General features: G+C 47.4%; 1 protein-coding gene across 5 annotated transcripts in view; it reads right to left on the bottom strand.

Moving 5' to 3' along the window:
* Nucleotides 1-17172, bottom strand: part of ZBTB7C (zinc finger and BTB domain containing 7C) — a 186778-nt gene that overhangs the window by 88163 nt on the left and 81443 nt on the right. For 3 of the 5 annotated variants that reach the window (XM_085322169.1, XM_085322170.1, XM_085322171.1), the window contains one exon: nucleotides 14126-14224. The gene's annotated coding sequence lies outside the window, so the exon portion shown is untranslated. Of the gene's footprint in view, nucleotides 1-10602; nucleotides 10663-14125; nucleotides 14225-17172 lie in introns of those variants that run through there. The other 2 variants (XM_085322173.1, XM_085322172.1) reach the window with 2 other exon arrangements.

The following is a 17172-nucleotide window of genomic DNA, read 5'->3' as shown; positions in this document are numbered from 1 at the left end:
CCAAGACCCCGCAGTGCTGAGCCAGCCTCTCTCCCTGCACTGGCACATGTTTAAGATATTGCCATTTGAGCCCCTTTGCAGGCTCTGATGAAAAACTGTAAGTCACTTTCCTGCACCCAGAGTTGACCCCAGATGAACGTGATGGGAGTTTTTAAYGAAGGCAGGGAGCATACAGCCATGGCAGTGCTGAGACTCCATCACCTCTTCTTGCAGACATGGGTTCCACTCATGTGGTGGACGAGAGAAAACTAATCAGGCTTCTTGTTTGGCTTCCTACACAAAACCAACTTTTTTTTGCTTCTGATTAAAGTGTTGTCACCAACATAAAGCTCCTCTCTGTGAGTGGGGACAAAGGATTTCGGCTGAAGCAATGGAGGAAGCTGCAAATTTCAGGGGGTACCTCCCCAGCAGCCTTAAAACACTGCTCCCTGCATGCCTGTGCTATGCTTACACTCCCTATGCTCTGGCTTAAAATTCTACCCAGATTTGCTTTTGGCTCAAAATTGCTGTATATATACATTTAGGGAGGAGTCACAGAAACCCGCTCTATGTCATTTTCGCAATCGGCTCCTTGTATTCGTGTCTGATAAAGTTGTAAGGAGACAGATGCTTGAAGAAGGAGCTTGAGGTGCAAGAGTTAAAACCAGAAGAGGAAAGGAAGGACTCGAGGATGAAGCAGTTGATCAAAGGGTAGCTCAGAAGTTATTTAAAAATAAACCAGAAAGTAGAACTTCCAGGCAGTTGCCGCTGTAATTACAATGCAGACAACGGAGCCATGGTACTGTTAAGGTTACTGTATTTTCCTAGCAGCTGTGTTTAATTTACTTAAAACATGAAAAGCCATCAGGTCAGATCTTATTAGCAGAATCACTCTGGAGGAGTACAAGAGCCCCGCCAGCCCAGCACTGCAGAAAGGCAGAGGGTAAAACGCAAATGCAAAATGCCCCTGAACAAGTAAGAGAGGTTTCTGCCATAGCCCACAAGAACATACAACTCCTTCGGCCTCGGCGTGCAGCAGACATGGCTGGTCACTCATGCTTGCCGTTGGGCAGGCCCCATCCATCCGCCCTGACAGAGCTCATCTACGGATGTGGACTCCTAACGTCAGAGCAGGAAAGGTGACGCTAAGATAACCATAGCCAGAAATCAACGTAGATATCTCTATCGGCCGTAGCAGAGAAGGTGCTTGAGAAAACAGGGATCAAGCACCCAGGAAAGTCCTTGGATTGTGCGTGTCCTATAGTCTGGGGCAGCAGGCTTTCTGTGTGTCCTACAACCTGCTTCTGAACATACACAACGTCTCCTCTGGACCCCTCTACTCCGAAAGCACCCTCCTGACTTTCACGTTGCATTAGGGAGGAAACCCGCTTGTCCCAAACCATGCTTAAAATCTCCTTCACACTTGGGAGTTCTGTGGTTTTGTGGAGTCAGGTTTTCACCTCTGCAGTTTTGTTCGCACGTATGGAATTGAGGCCATGTTTTATAAGGAGTCTTTTCAAAACAGGATGAAAACTAAAACCTCCTTGTCAGGAAAAACATTCTAGAGATCTTTTTCTGTTTGGGGTTTCTTTTTTTTTCATTCATTTAATGTTGGCTCAACACACTTTCCACTGAAAGGAACATCAACTTTTCATTCACTATTCATGGTTCCTACCAYTTTGCTTCTATTTCTAAAATTAGCAACCCAAGTTACTTAATTGCTAGGACAAAAGGCGTCAGATCACGCTGCAGTCCCTGCACACCATTTTAAGTGTTTCTGCAGCCACCTGCAACCATCTCAGTCAACCACAGACTAAAATTTGGACACAGCCTGTTTCACCCTAARCAAGAGAGTGAGATCGGGCAGCTTTAACCAGCGCTGATTCAAAAAGGAAGAGAGCTGAAGACCGAGACAGAGCGCTATACGCCATAAGCTCCCTTCTGCACATGACATAAATGCAGAGTCATTCCATTAGAAAATGAGGCAAATAATAAAATAAAATAAAATAAAATAAAATAATGCTGAGACACCATAGGAAGGAAGCTGCAGCTTCCTGACCCCAAAAGCCAGCACTGGGTGGACAGGATTTGTTTACAGGAACTCTGAAAACCTCAGGCCAAATTGCATTACATTTGTTGATGATCATTGGTGCTTCTACACTATGAGGAGCCCTTCTGAAACCAGCAGYTGATAGTGCCTGGAGAGAATCCTGATCTGGCCCTGGAGCTGCTAGAACAGCTTAGGATCACTCTTTTGAAATGAGCTCATCCTTCATGGCTTAGAAAGGTGGAAGACCCATTTGCTTAATAAATGAAAAGGCAAAGATACAGATTTCTGATGGATTCTCTCCACTTCACTTCTGTTTGAAAGAAATCTATTTATTCTAAATGAATCAGCTCTTTTCTAGATAAACGTTGTTTGTAGTCAGTTTAGCTCTGTGAGATACACATTCTTTTGCATGCCCGTAATGAATTTTCACAGCTAGAGCCCTAATCCAGTCTAGCCATGGAGGGTTTATCAGGATCTCTTATTTTATTTCTAGCAGTAAATGGGAATTGCTTTCCTTATCACTATCTAGAAGCACCTGAGTGATTTTTACTTCATATTTCCTATCCCACTGGAATTCAGGATGTGGTGTTATCTGATACTGTAGAATTGTCACTCATGTTAGTTGCCTTTTTATTTTAATTTGTTGGATTTATTGCTTTTTTTTTCAAATTAAGAGATTTTACTTTAAGATATGAATCCCTCCTTTCTTCTTGCTGTTCTGATCACATTTCTATGGCAGATTTTCTGGAAGACTGGGTCAAGCTTGTCTTGCTTTCATCTGCCTGAAGCATCTGTATTTTGGATCTGGGACTAGTCTCTCTGAAGCAGTGATGTGCTTTTTTTTTTTTTTTTTTTTTTTTTTACCTGAGCTGGCCATAATCCATGGCCTTGGCCATTTCTAAAACACAGAAGAAGACACCCCTCCACAGGCTTTGCTTGCGACAGAGGTCCCAATGCTGGGCTTGCCCCAACCAAGATCTCACATACACCCCCGGAGGTCTGGCTATCACTTGTTCTTTTACATGGGAAACTCCAGAACTGTTTGTAAGTGCCTCCTTGGGCACCAGTATCAAAAATCAGAGAAAGCCCTGGTTTCCCCTGTACTGCAGTCCGGAGAGAAGCGAGGAGGAGTATGCTGAAGTGCAACCATGAGGACAAGCTACAGAGGCACTTTGGTGATTCATCAGTTACCACTGGGCAGGCTACGCACAGTCCCCCAAGGAAGCACAAAACGGCAAAACCAGCGGACATTACTCCTAGCACTTGGCTTTAAAAGCAAACAAAACTAAGAGAGCAGGGGACTTGCTGACAGTGACCGCTGTGGTTGTTGTAACCAGAGAGCAGGTACATAGATTTTAGCTCCAGAAAAGTGAAATGACTATTGCTGGAAAGGCACAAGACGACATATAAATCCTATAGATAACACAGTGATGGATCAGTAGCGGCAAGGCATTAACCTTCACTCTTGAGGAGACACTCAAATGATAACACCTGTAGCCATGCCAGTCCAGAGTTATCTGTCTTGTCACTTGTGAAGATAAATTTATCCAAGCTAAACCATCGTTCTGTGCCCCCTCCAGCTTGCTCATTCCAAATCCTGATAGATACAGCCAGAGATTGGGAAAATCACACCTAATAATCAACTGAGTGTGTCTACCAAGGCTCACATGGAAATCATTTCTCTACGTATGTTAAAATAATTCCAGAGAGCAGGGAAAAAAGTAGTAGGCTTCAAGGCCAGTCTGCAGGGAAAGTGCTGCATGTCAGTGACAACTGTGGAAGGACAGAAAACAGCTACCAAAACCTTAAGGAGCTGTCTCACACAGGAAAATGTAAGTTAATTAAAGCCACTTAAACAAATACATCTGGGTTAGGGAGGTGGGRTGTAAGGAGAGAGGATGAAGTGACATTAAAAGGTCAGACATACAGAGAATCCCAGTTAGGAGGCAATGAAACCCATCCTGCAAAATCCRGAGAAGCAGCGTTTCTGCGAGAGGACCTCTGAGCAACAACGGCGAGGGCAAGGAGAACCTCTGTGGCCCCAGGGCAGTGCCTCGTCCCGAGGCAGCAGTTCCCCCACTGTGACCCAGGGGAAGCTCAGTTGCAGCAGGCCAGCTCCTCAGCTGGAAAACATCTGCAAGGCTATGCTTATGCTCTCGTGGACTGAGATGTGCTGGCTTGAGATTATAAATCCATTTCTTGCTTTTCTAAACACATCTTCCCTGCTGTGCCTATTGCACCATTCTGCCGAACATATCCTTGAACTGCCCCATAGCGAAGCTTTTGCTGGTTGCTTTCAGCAATACCTTGGTGTTTCTGGAGTACTTTACAAATGCCCCTAGCAAAGACGAACAATCAGAATGCATTTTAATATCCATATATTTATGGCTATATGGATATATAATTTGTATATATTTATGGATATGGATATAAATGCATTTAATATCCATATTCAAATATCCAGTGTTACTTGAGACGTCCCAAGGTATCCCAGAGCTCCGCATGGGCCTGTAAAATAAGATACAGGACCAGCACCTCCACTGTTGCTGCTCCCTTGCACATGGACTGACTGAGGCTTGGGTTGTCTAGGGGGCAGAAAGCCCAGTTCCTCCTGCGGACTGCAGCGGGAGGTTAGAGACACAGAAGTAGTGTCAAGGATGCAGCCAAACTGCTTCACAAGAGACAAGAGCAAAGCATCCATCTGGCTACAAGTATGAGGGACAAAAATCCACCTCAAACAAACACTGCCAGGATCAGTATCACCTTCACCTTCAGCCCGGGTCCTTCTCCAAGCGCAATCCCTACGCTTCCTGCAGCAGCACTGACCTGTCTCCTTCCTGAGCCTCCAGYGCAGCCTTGTCTCCTGCTGTGTTAAAACAATGAGTACAGGCTACTCACAGCAGCTCGTGCTGATGTAAAGGCAAAAGGGGAGAGGTTTACATAGGCCCTGTCTGATACATGCATCATAGCTTTGGATTTAGATGTATGAAGCTCACCAAGACAGAAAGCCTGAAAGTCAGTTTGAATTGTTTTGAGGCATAATCCAGCTACTGTGCTTTAGCCTTACGGCTCCATCGTATGTGAGCTTATTTTTGCTAAAAGCAGCTCCTAAACAAACTTAAAATGTTGGACCTTTTTATTTTCCGTTGTATGTTACGTCCACAASTGGTATCAAAATACCCACACAAGCTTTAAGGTTGTAGAGAACCTGCGTTTGCTRTTGCTGCCACTCCAATCAGCAGTTTAAGACACCTCTGCTTGGAAGGCAGCCCCGGCCAGCCTAACTGAAGGCAGACAGGAGGGGAAACGGCAAAGTCGTCTGCACACCATCAAATCCCTGCTGCGGGATGACAGCACGCGAGACAGCACTGCCTCTGAGAGGAAGCCTTGCCRTGACATCAGCCCCAACCCAGCCTGAAGACAGGCAGCACGGAAACAGCTCTAGAAGCACGGAAAATCCCGGCTTCAAAGACATCTCAGTCGAGTTCCCATTCCCCCTCTCTCTTCTGGGAAGCTAGTGACAYAGGGAGCCCAATGCCAACCCAGCAACTCTGTCCTCCAGTGAAACGAGGATATTGTGGTTATTATGGAGCCGCCTATTATGAGAGATTCAGATCACAAGAGAAGAGATCAGAGGTCTCTCTTCTCACCCTGGAACTCATTTCCAGCCTAATCTTTCAGTAGGCCAAGGGACCCTCTTTATCCTCCAGGTCTCACATCTTTACAAGAGCAGCGCAGTCCCCAACCATTCCTGGATGGAGGGGACCACRTGTAAAGGCTACTATAAGGAAATGAAAAATCAAGCTTTGCTCAGATCTTAATCAGGGGTCTTATTCCAACCCCTTGGAGGGATTAACTCATCATAAGTGTCCATGGCTCTAGAGAGAATAYTTTAGCCTGGGCTCCAAATATAGCCCCGTACAGCATCTCCCGGTCCATACAGCACCAGCCCTGCGCAGGCAGGCAGCCAAGGCGTCCCCACCCATGCCCCCAGCCCCTTCCCTTCCAAGGGCTACTTCCTTACTGAAGCCCAGCTGGCCGCCTCCACCCACTGGGACTGACAGATTTGTGCAGTCCCTTTAGGGTGGGGTAGGAACATTTATTTCCTCTTTTCCAAAAGAAAAGAAAAGAAAAGAAAAAAACAATTAACCTTTTCCTCCCCTTGCAAGGGGCAAGAAACATCCCAGTCATCACAGAAGTAGTTCCAGGACTAAGAGATACACTCACACAGCCATGCCAGTGCTGCTCTGGCTTAACTAAATTAAAAGTCTACCTAGTGTCATATGTGGGCCTTCAAGAAACTGTCACCAGAGACTGTATGATTAGAAGGACCGGATTGTGATCGGACAGGCTGAACGTCTATTCCTGACTACACTATGGGATTCTCATGTGAGTCTCCACATGCTTTGCCACCTCTGTTTCCCCCAAAAAGGGCAGGGAAAATGAGCTCTTCCAAAGCGGAGATCTGGGACCAGGTATTGATATTGCTGCTCTTCTGGGAGGCTAAGGTGGTTCAGTTGCTTGTGTTTTGGAGGACAGAGCATGGAGTRGCCTTCCCAGTCCTTTGGACTGAACTCTCCAGCCTTCTAAGAGGAGCAGATCCATAGGTAAACYTAGCAACTTCTGCAGACTTACACAAGCGAAAGAATAATCCCATCTCGCCATTTCATGGCCTGGGATGCCTTAGGCCCCTCTGTCCTTTCCAAAACAACTCCCATTTACCCATGTGTTCACAGAGACTGCTTTTGACCCCCAGGAATTCACAGCTTTGGCATTCCCAGCCCAGCATGCTCACAGTACTGGGAGCGTTGCCGGACAGACACTCAGCAGGAAGATATTCAGCTACGGACATGGAGGCACCAGGACGACAGAGGAATTATAGCCAGGTCTTGTGTGACCACCTCTGGTGCCCGTCCAAATGCAAGCTAGAGATCTAATGGTATTTAAAAAAGAAAAGTACAGGATAACCCCGGCGTACTGGCCAACATCCCCTCTCTCACGCAATGAAACAGGTTCTCCTCTGTAGGGCTGTGAGAGAGCTATTGTTCAGCACATAATGACTGCTCCATTTGGCTACACAGTCAGCATTCAGCTCATTACTTTGCAAAGCACTTTGAAATGCACTGAATATGAAAGGTGCTCTATCAGACCAAATTCGGCTCCATTTGATATTACAATACAGTGTATTTTGCCATGCATCTTTTGTCTGTGTCTTTTGATGGCATCCRATTGTTCTCATAATTCAGTATTTCGGAGTCATTAGTTTGAATTAGTAAAGTCCTGCTGCCGGACTTTTTAAAGGCTCTGTTGTAAGGCTACAAAGAGTCGATCCAGTTGTCCTGCTTTCACTGAGCTAAAACCGCTGCAGAGTGCGTTTGGGGGGTGGTGGTGGGGAATGCAGGCAGTCTACTCGAACTCTACTCTCCAGCTGCAAGCACTGGGAAATGCACGTACTGTCAAACTGCAGTGTGTGGTCGCAGGGGGCTGCTGCTTTACGGCCAGAAGGGAATCTATACGTCCTTTCATCTGATACCTCGGATGGGACCAGATGAAGGGCTTCATCCAGTCACTTCTGTATTTATACTGTACATCCCACAGAGCTCAGGTTTTTCTTCCAGAAATGCCCTGTTCTTGGTTTCAAGGCACAAAGTGCTGAAGAATTCACCTTTTTGTGGGCAACAAGGCCCTTCACTTGGCCACCTCTGTGGTAAAAATGTCTGAATATGCCTAGCTTTATCCTCCAACCCCTTGTTCTTGTTATGCCTCTTCAACTATGTTAGAGAGGCTCTTAGTATCAAGTCTCTCTTACCCTGGAAATATCTGTACATGGAAATCAAGCACGCTGYTTCCTCGCTGCCCTGTATCCTCCTGGACCTGTGCTGGGATGCTCACTCAGAGTGTCCCTCACCCTGAAGGGGAATTCGGTGGTAGGACATTTTCACTGCAGGATCTCAGCCCTTCCAAGCTTGTGTTCCTGCCTCGGCTGGGCACACTGGAGGGTGCTGACTCACAGGGCAAGGCTCACCGATTTTTCCAGGCTTCCCCTCAGAGGGTGGGTTGTGAGCTTGCAGCCACATGATGCCTACATGAGGAGAAGCTACCAATCCCAACCAGCCACACAGTACAGGTTTCCACTAAGAAAGGTGTCACCTGAGGCCTGGGGAGCAACGTGCATGAGCTTGTGGGCTGGGAGTAAACGAAGAATAAATGGCCACAGTGGGCAAACAGGCAGGAGGGCCAGGTAAACAAAACCCCGCTCGCTGCTGACATACGAACTCCCCCGAYGACCCTCTTGGAGACTCCCAGGCCCGCAGCCATGCCCTCTTTCCAAAACCTCCTCTGTTCTTTGGAGCTTCTCAGACAAACGTGTTGCTAAGTGCAACTGCTTCTGCTCCAAGACCTCCCTCCTAACCCACTTTTTCCCCGCTCATTCCTCACCCCTCCAAACTGGAGGCTAAAGCAAATCCCATTGGTGGGCATTGCCTCCCATTTGGACCACAAATTTGGATTTGGTCTTCAACATCTGATTCAGTGATTCATCACACCAAGTCCCCTAGGTATTTCCAACACCCAGCTAGAGCTGATGCTAGATGAGGGGCTGTTCCCTACACCAATTCCCTACTCTGTAATACCAGGGAATATCAAACACCATGATATCCAGCTGGCCTGGTTTGCAGATGTCTGAACTACAGGTATACATTTAGCACAGGAAGCCCACAAAAGTGAGACTGCACCACCATAAATCAGGTTTAACATCAAAGTGGCTGCACGTTGTCAGGTTAAAGGGCCCGCAGCCCAATATCCCATCTCCAGTAGAGGTTACGGGGTGTACAAACCAGGGCAGCAGAGCCTACCTTGCTAAGTATATACTCCTGACTGCCAGCAATACACAGCCTACATACTTCCAGAGCCAGTGGTTGTATCTGCAGCCCTGTACTTAATAGACCTTGATAGACCTTTTGTCCACAAATTCTTCTAACTACTTTTTGCAACTATTTATATTTTTGGCACCCGCAATATCCTGTGGCAACAAGTTCCACAGCTTTATTACATGTTTTATAAAAAAGGACTTTCTTTTAAGGCCTCTGCCCAGTTGCTTCATGTGACTCTTCTGTAGCTCTCGTGCGGTGAGACACAACAAGGAACTGCTCCCTATCCACCTCCACGCCACACAAGGTTCTTATAACCCAGCCCCATATCTCCTCAGCTCCTTCTCCTCCACATTGAAGCTTAGTCTGTACAGCCTCTCTTCACATACACAGAAACTGTCCCATGTCGCACTTCCTTCCCCTCATCCCCTCTGTGCTGTCTCTCATTCTGCAGCATATTCATCTCACACCAGTAATGCCATGAGCTCTCACACATCGAATGTGGCACACGCTTTTGGCTCCTTCTTTCTCACCAGGACCTACTAATCTGTTTGCTGAGATAGATCCTTGCAYCTGTCAACCTGCTGCCATGAGGAAGAGCTCCCAGCACCTGCCCATCAAAAGAATCAACTCCTCAGTCATGGCCTCTCCCTGACACATGAACCAAGACATCTCAGCTATGTCCCCATCCCCGTAACACAACACTCGCTGCTTCAGCAGCAGAAGCCAAGGAAATCTGGAAAGACTGATCTCTAAGAGGAACCAGCCATCAGTGAAGAAAATAACTAGTATCCTTTCCAAAATAGCCCTCCACTGTATTCCATCTTTGCATGTCCACCTTCTAGTGTTCGAAGTCCTGACGTAGCAAAAATGCTTAAATACATGCTTACCTGTACACAAGGGAGCAGTTCTGCCAAAATCAATGAGTGATGCGACTGTTCACTGAATTATGAGATCAGTAGCATGTTYACTCTGCTCCAAAGACAGGTTCTTATTGATGAGACCTGGCTACAGGCCCCACTGGCCCAACAGCCAGTGCAAGCTCCAGCAGCCTAGCACACACATGCAGTTGTGAAGCTAACACCCAAAGGTGTCGATAGCCGTGAGCAGGGACAGCTGGTCTCTGGAAGTGGTTGGTAGAGATCTGAATTTCATGCAACGAGAGTAACATTGTGCTTTAACCCAGGGGCTGGCAGGCAATGATTTTTGCGCTATGCCATGTGGCAACACTTTTGAGGGAGCTCAGCCACAGGTCYCAGCACCCCTGCCTGCCTCTCCTTTGCATCCAGTAGTAGCAATGTAGAATATAACCAGACCACTCCTCAGAATATAAATAGCAAGGATTACACATTATGTACCAGCACGAGAAGCACTGATACTCTGAAAAGATCTGAGATGCTTTCTGCATTACAGCCCCAGAGGCCTTTGCCTTTTTGTGTGCTTTGCAGCACTCAGAGACAAACTCATAGTGTCTCTCCTTTCATTTCAAGAGATTTATTTCCTCCCTAAATTAAGAGCTCCTCCAACATGAGACAGAACAGCAGGTGACCTTGGAAAGTTTCTTCCCACCTGCCTATATGAATGGACAATCAGCCTAATTGGCACAGGTGTAAATCAAAGGCAGCCACCCCAACACAGGCTTCTCTCTAGACTGGATGCAGTGCGGGCACTGCAGTAATGAAACAAAACAAGGAGCAGACCAACCTTATAGGCCATCCACTTCCATGGGAACGTGAGTAAGAGCTCAGCACTGAACCCAGCTTCTCTAGCAGCTGTCACTTTCCAAGCTCACACGTAGAGTCTCTTCTATTCCCTAAGGATTTCCCTGAAAAATTATTACACGGCTCATCCCACCAAATATTAGATACAGCACTTGCAGCACAACCAAATGCAGACAATTCACACCTCTTGTAATGCGTTTTCTTAAGTAACACTGTACAATAAAACAGTCTGCCCAGATTCCAGTGTAATCTAAAAACAACTTTATGGCTTCTAATTTTAGCACTAATCTTCCTTTGCTATGGTTGTGTGATTTCTAATTATTTTATCCCCAAGCCTTGCTCTGACGGATAGTTGTACCTTTTCCAATACAGAGTGACTTGTAAAGTGCCTTTAAAAAATACGCTGATCATTTCATGTTAATTTCCAGTTCCTACACAAATAATATTCTCCTATGTGGCTTCACCGGGGAAATATTATTATTATTAAAATAACAATAATAAAAGCAATACAAAATTTAAAAGGAAGCTTTATTTTTAAGACAATCCCAATCTGATGCTGCAAGCTCTATATTTTTTCTTAAAAGTTGTTAAGGGGCATAAATCCTTTATCCAGATACGGATCTCTTAATAATTTACTGCCTTTGGCTTGGCATTGTTCCCAGAACATTTTGCCTTTATCTGTCTTTATTTTCAGGTTACAACAAATTGAAGAATAATCGGCTATGTTGAAATCTTGGAGAGACTTTGTGAGGAACTGTGAGAAGTGATGCTGGAGACGCAGCTGCCTTGATGCGCTCCGCGAGTGCGTGTGGGTTGGTGTGCATGTGTAGTCACCGACACGAGGACAGAGAAGCTGGAACAACATTTTCTACTCAGTTTTGACTCATCGAGCATTTCTGAATGGATTTTTGCCTCTCCCTATGCCTGCCTCATTAAAAGCCCAGGAGGTATATGAATCAGTGGGCAGCCCGCACCCCGGGGAGGCTATAGAAAATGCAAGCGCTCTGATAATGCCACATTTTTGCTTTTACAAATAAATCAGGACAGGCTCAGCTTGGCATATGTGTAATTGCCAGGGGAAGGGCTGTATTCAGAGAATGAACGCAGCACCCAAGACCTATAGGTACCTGGATTCAAAAGACATGGCATGGCGCTGGGCCCACTGGCCAGGGCTGCTGGACCTATGCTCCATGTATAGCCACCGGTGAGAAGAGGTGGTGTATTCTTGATCTGGACCAAACCCTGATCTTGAGTTTGATACTGTCAAGTCYGCACAAAAGTGAGGTGGGGAGAGAACGCTGCTTGCAGAAACTTTCCGGATGCCGAGGCAGTTAAGTCAACAGCCAAGACGCACATCGGTCAAGCCTCAGAGCAGCCTCCACTGCCAAAGCGCAGACCTGCGGGGCTGCTGGCGGGACCTGCAGTCCACCGGCGCTGCGGGGACGCAGATGAAGGACCGGTGGATGTTTGGATTTACATTGCACTCATAATAAACCAGGTGTTTGGAAAACATCCATTTGACCCGTGACATTTTTGTTTTAGTTACTCTCAAAGCTTTGACAGCAGCAGTTGAAACACAGAGCATGTGAGCACAGGCACTGAAAAAATGCCCCGTCCCCACAAATCCAAAGTGGATGTGAAAAAATATCAAGCCACCGCCTTGATGGTTTCTCCTTTCTCCTTTCTCCTCTCTCATTCTTCATTTTCCTTTCTTTCATTCTGAGTCTCTTTCAACCTTCATGTCATCTCCCTCCCTACAGGAAACTTGAGCTTAGCACCCCACTATCCCCCACAATTTTTAAGAGAGAACGATATGGGTTGTTCTTTTTTTCTATTCTCTGTACAATGCTGTGCATAGAGCATTTGAAATGGAGATTGTCGAAACAGGAAACAGTCCAGTCAAAGTCCTCAGGCCTGGGACCCCAAAATGTCACTGTGCAGAGCTACAACCACGTGAGAATAGGCCAATAAAAGGCTATCTGCTATCACGCCACTGTAAAACTGTCCTTCCTTTCTCCCGAAATAAAAGCTGATCGTGAGAGTTGAGGTTTAACTGCTGCCGAAATCAGTGGGAAGCTGCTTTTTATTAATCACCTTTTTTTGAAAACATCTTATAGATCGGTTTAAAAGTTAAAATCTTCTACCGGCTGATACTTTCACCAGCATACGGAACTTAATAAGGAATATRCTCTTGCTCAGAAACCCAACCTGACAAGAAAATCATTGATTCTTAGTGTTTCAGAGTAACATCCGTACATACCACTGCGCTGGCTTCATTCTTACTCCATTCCCTAAAACTCACCCAGAAGCTCCATCCATGGACCAGGGGTCCATGCTTTTCAAGCTCAGGCCTTGAATTTCAGCTGGCATTRTTGGGCTGCAAGAACGAATCTTGGACCAAACCCTGCTCAGGCCTCCAGTGCAAGGCTCTGTGCTGACACCAATGGAGCTCAATGAGGATGCAGAGCAGGGCRCAAATTGATTTCGAAATAAACTCTTTGGTTTCCCTCTATCTAGCTTGGAGGAAATATTCAGAAATCAGGAAGATGGTCAAATGGATAACAGTGAGGCCAGGTTTGGAAGAGAGAAGGCAGCTGCTATGTGGACAGGTAAATAAAGGTCAGATTTTCACCATCTGTTTTTTCTCCTGAAAATAGCTGCTACATTTATTTGGAAAAGTAGGCTCATGTACTCACAGGTTTTGAGCAATTCTTAAAACTCTGGTCTGAAAAGGGTCCTCTCCCATAAGCATTCGTGATTTTGAGCCTTTGACTGATTTTGAGCCTTTGATTGATTTTGATAGGAGTGATTTTATTTATTTATTTATTTATTTTTTAGTGGTTTTAACAGCTTTCTCCAAGTTAGGGTCAGGAAAGTTTCCCAAACAGAACAGCTGTTAACCACTGCCAGAATGGTGATCAAAAAATTCCTTCTCTGGAAGTAAAGGAGATATTGTTTTATTTTGGGAAGAGTTAGTGTGGTCATGACTTCTTTGGAACATGGGTTATTATTGTAGTGTCAAGCCACTGATCTACAGAGTGACAACATTCAGGAAAAAAAATCAGAAGAGAAGTCATTTAGCCAGGAAAGTTGCTATTTGTCTACTGCACCTGGCTTCCAGCAACAGCCTCCACTCCATCGACTTCCAGGCAAATTAGTCAGCAGRAGGATATACTGTGGTAGGTGAACAAATCCAAGAGGATTTGCACAAAACCAGGTGCTTTTGTCCAGCCAATGGAGTCTATCAGTTCTCATGTGGCACCGCAGCCATCTTTGAGCTCTGGAAAAATGAAATTCCAGTGCACTCCAGTMAAAACATCCAAAGGAACTGAATTCACTGCTGGCTGAGGCATTCATTTGTCATAGAGCTACACACAGTTACAGCAACTAAACAGAGCAGGTTAATAGGTTTGTAGACTAGACARTTAGGGATACCAATATAGATTTTCTGCATAATGCAGAACATCAAATCTCACCCATAGTCTGTACAAAGGTAGAATAATTACCTAGGACCAGATCCTGAGGGGTGTTGAAAGCAGTCAAGCAGTCTCAGTTCCCATAGAGTTGGGTCTTTCAGGGGCTTTCAGAAGGATCAGCCTCTGAGCCTAGACAAAACAAGACAGAGCTGTATTAGCCTGGTCTTTTATAAAAAATCTATACAACCAGTAATAACACAATCACATGGCAGCTGCACATGCCTGCCTTGTATTCCTGTATGGAGYGYGAGCACAAGACCTTGGCAATGGTTRCTGCTACTCAGCCTAGAGGTGTCCTCTCTAGATCACGGATGGATGCCAGTGGCACATGGGAGAGAAACTACATGGTGGACRTGCTCACAGAGCTYCAGTCCACGTCCAGGACCATCCAAATTACGTTTGTCAGGAGCGCTGCATTACACATGCCATCACACATGAATACACACACTGTGAACACAGGCCCTGAGCAAACACACAGATCTGAAACTCCATGGCTGTCTTGCCAAGACTACCGGCACCAATAAACGTGGTGATAAGATAAGCTCACTGAGTTTCCAGCAAGGAAGTCTAGAAACACCTCGGTGCATTCCCAGCAGGCTGGCAGTGACACAGAGCAAATCAGCCCTGAGCAGGCACTACCACTCCAAACAGATTAAATGGAGGGAAGAGTGATGGGGACAGGATGRAGGCACTTCTGTATGTATGGCTCTTTGTTTTTGGAGGTCCCCTGAGATGCCTGGCTCCGGGTGGCCAAGTCCTCCTCCTTCTTTCCCTATAAGGGGAACGGATRAGGGGAGGAAAACAATGCTCTCTCCTCACTGCCCTAACAGAAGAACAAAAGCACAGTGATTCCATCCAAAAATGTCTTTTGAGGAACAGCCGAATGAGCCCAAAGGCCCAGTATTTCTATTTATTTATTTCTGGATGAATTCCAGCCTGGCAGTGTCTTTCTGTCCTTCCTCTAGGCTCTTAGAGGACTTGTTCTAAACAGCAGGGATCAAGCAATGGGGCTACATGGGCTTTGGATGGACACCACACCTCATCTAAGAAATAACACGCAGCTCTGGAGGTACCCATCAACAGACATTGAGCCAAAGGGCTCAGCACCCCACCGCTCCCTCCTGCGCCCGGACACRAAGAAACCAGCTCGCCCGCTCGTGCCATCTGGAGCCTGTCAGAGGTGACGAAACCAGAGGGGAGGTTTCCCCACCGCCCCCTGCGCTGCCGTACGCCCTGCCCCGCGGCGAGGTCCCACGGCAAGCCGGGACAGGTGCCGAGGGCACCCACGGCCCCAGCGGAGAGCACGCCCGCTGCCAGAGCTCCTGGCATCGCTGCCCGCGCCCTCGCCGTCAAGCCCCAGCCTGCCACACCAAAGCGAAGGTGGGGACGGCCAGGGCCGGGGCGGATTTCCCCAGGGGAAGTAGGAAACACAAAGCCCTTTTCATCGCCTCCTCTACTGGACAGCAAGTGCCGCCTGCGCCTTTTTGCAGAAGGGTGGAGGGAGGAAGGCGGCGACACTGCCAATCTCGGGGAGGAGGAGGGGGGTGAGGTGCCGGGGAAGGGTGTGGGGCGCTGGGCGGTCCCCTGGGAAGGCGGCGGGTGGGATGTGCTCGGTGGCGTGGAAGGGACCAGGGGACGCAGGGCGGGGTGGTGAGTCACCAGGACGCAGCAGTGGGCAACCCAGCACCCAGGCTGCCGGGGCTGGGAGGGGTGAAGGCAAGAGCCAGGAAAGGGCAACACAGCGCAGGAGACTTACCGCGGCGCAGGGCTGCGCGTGAGCGCATCTGGGCTCASGCGGACGCCGCGACTCGCAGCCCCGGTCCGGCGCGGCGCGTTAGGCAGCGAGGGCCCCAAGGCGCTGAACGGCCCTTGGAGACGATGGCGCTGCCCAAGCCCACGGCGGGGCGCAGCGGTCCCCGCTCCCACGCCCCTGCCCGACAGCACAGACCCACCAGGAGCGAAACCCCAAACGGGCATCATTTCCACCAGGGTTTTCCAGGCCAAAGCCTGCCGCCAGCCCCCCTTCCAGCCTGGTTTGCATCCCACTGGCACAAAACCCACCGAAGCCAGAACCTGGATGAGACCTCTCCCTGCTCAGCAGTGGTGGCTGTCTTAAAGCAGAAGGGGATTTCTGCCTTGCTGATTGCTCATGGAAAGTCCCTGACCAGCCCACAACCACGGAAAAATGGAAAATATAACTTTAATACCAACTTGGTGGCACGCTCTCTGTTTTTCTCTCCTGTGACTAGTTACCATGGATAGATTTCTGAGGTCGACAGTGCAATTGTTCACAGCACTGCTCCTATTAAACAGAAGATGAGCAAATCATCCCCTTCGTACTGTACTCTAATTTCCAGAAATTCTTTGTACGTTTGTTTGCTTAAATTATTTCTCTAATTTAAAGAAACAATGCAGTCTTACAAACTGATGGTCCAAATCTCTCGAGTAACCCTGCTGTGGTTCATTATTTTTACGCTAGTTAACAAGGAAGGTAATTTCCCTAAGGTTTAATAGAAAATCTTCTTTCCATAATGCAGAGAGGCAGGACATTTTAACAAACTTACTACTGCATTCCAATTATGTTGCTGGTGAGGGATATCCTAGGCAAGGCACAAGTCCTCCTCAGGGGTCCAGCATAAAATCAGGTACCCTAAATTGAGTTTTCTTCACTCAACACGGAGATTCAGCTCAGACTGTGTACACTATCCCCTAAGCTGGGATAGGGCTTCTCAAAATGGGGTGACAAACGCAAAAATTGGGTGCTGGAGTTGACTCTTGCCCATCAGGTCATCCCTGCCTTCTGCTGAGCACGGCCTCCCTCACAACACCATTTTCAGCTCCCTTTGCGAATGAGCTCCTGAAGAATCACGGTTCTTAACCCAAAACATGCACTGGCATCTCAGCACACTGGGACGCAACCTGAGATACTGGAGCGGCACATCCACACACAGAGCAGATGTCTCGTTGCGCTGGGTGTGCTGGAAGAGACAGGCGTATGGCTGTGACCACCAAGACCTTCAGCCCCTGCACTGGGTCTGCCACCGGTGTCTCTCAGAGCTCTGTCTCCAAGCCCAGGG

The sequence above is a fragment of the Rhea americana genome, unplaced genomic scaffold (assembly GCF_003343005.1).
Source record: "Rhea americana isolate MKP2758 unplaced genomic scaffold, rheAme1 scaffold_75, whole genome shotgun sequence".
Classification (NCBI taxonomy): domain Eukaryota; kingdom Metazoa; phylum Chordata; class Aves; order Rheiformes; family Rheidae; genus Rhea; species Rhea americana.
Note: the sequence above shows the minus strand (reverse complement) of the source record. Positions and strands in the feature narration are given on the sequence as shown.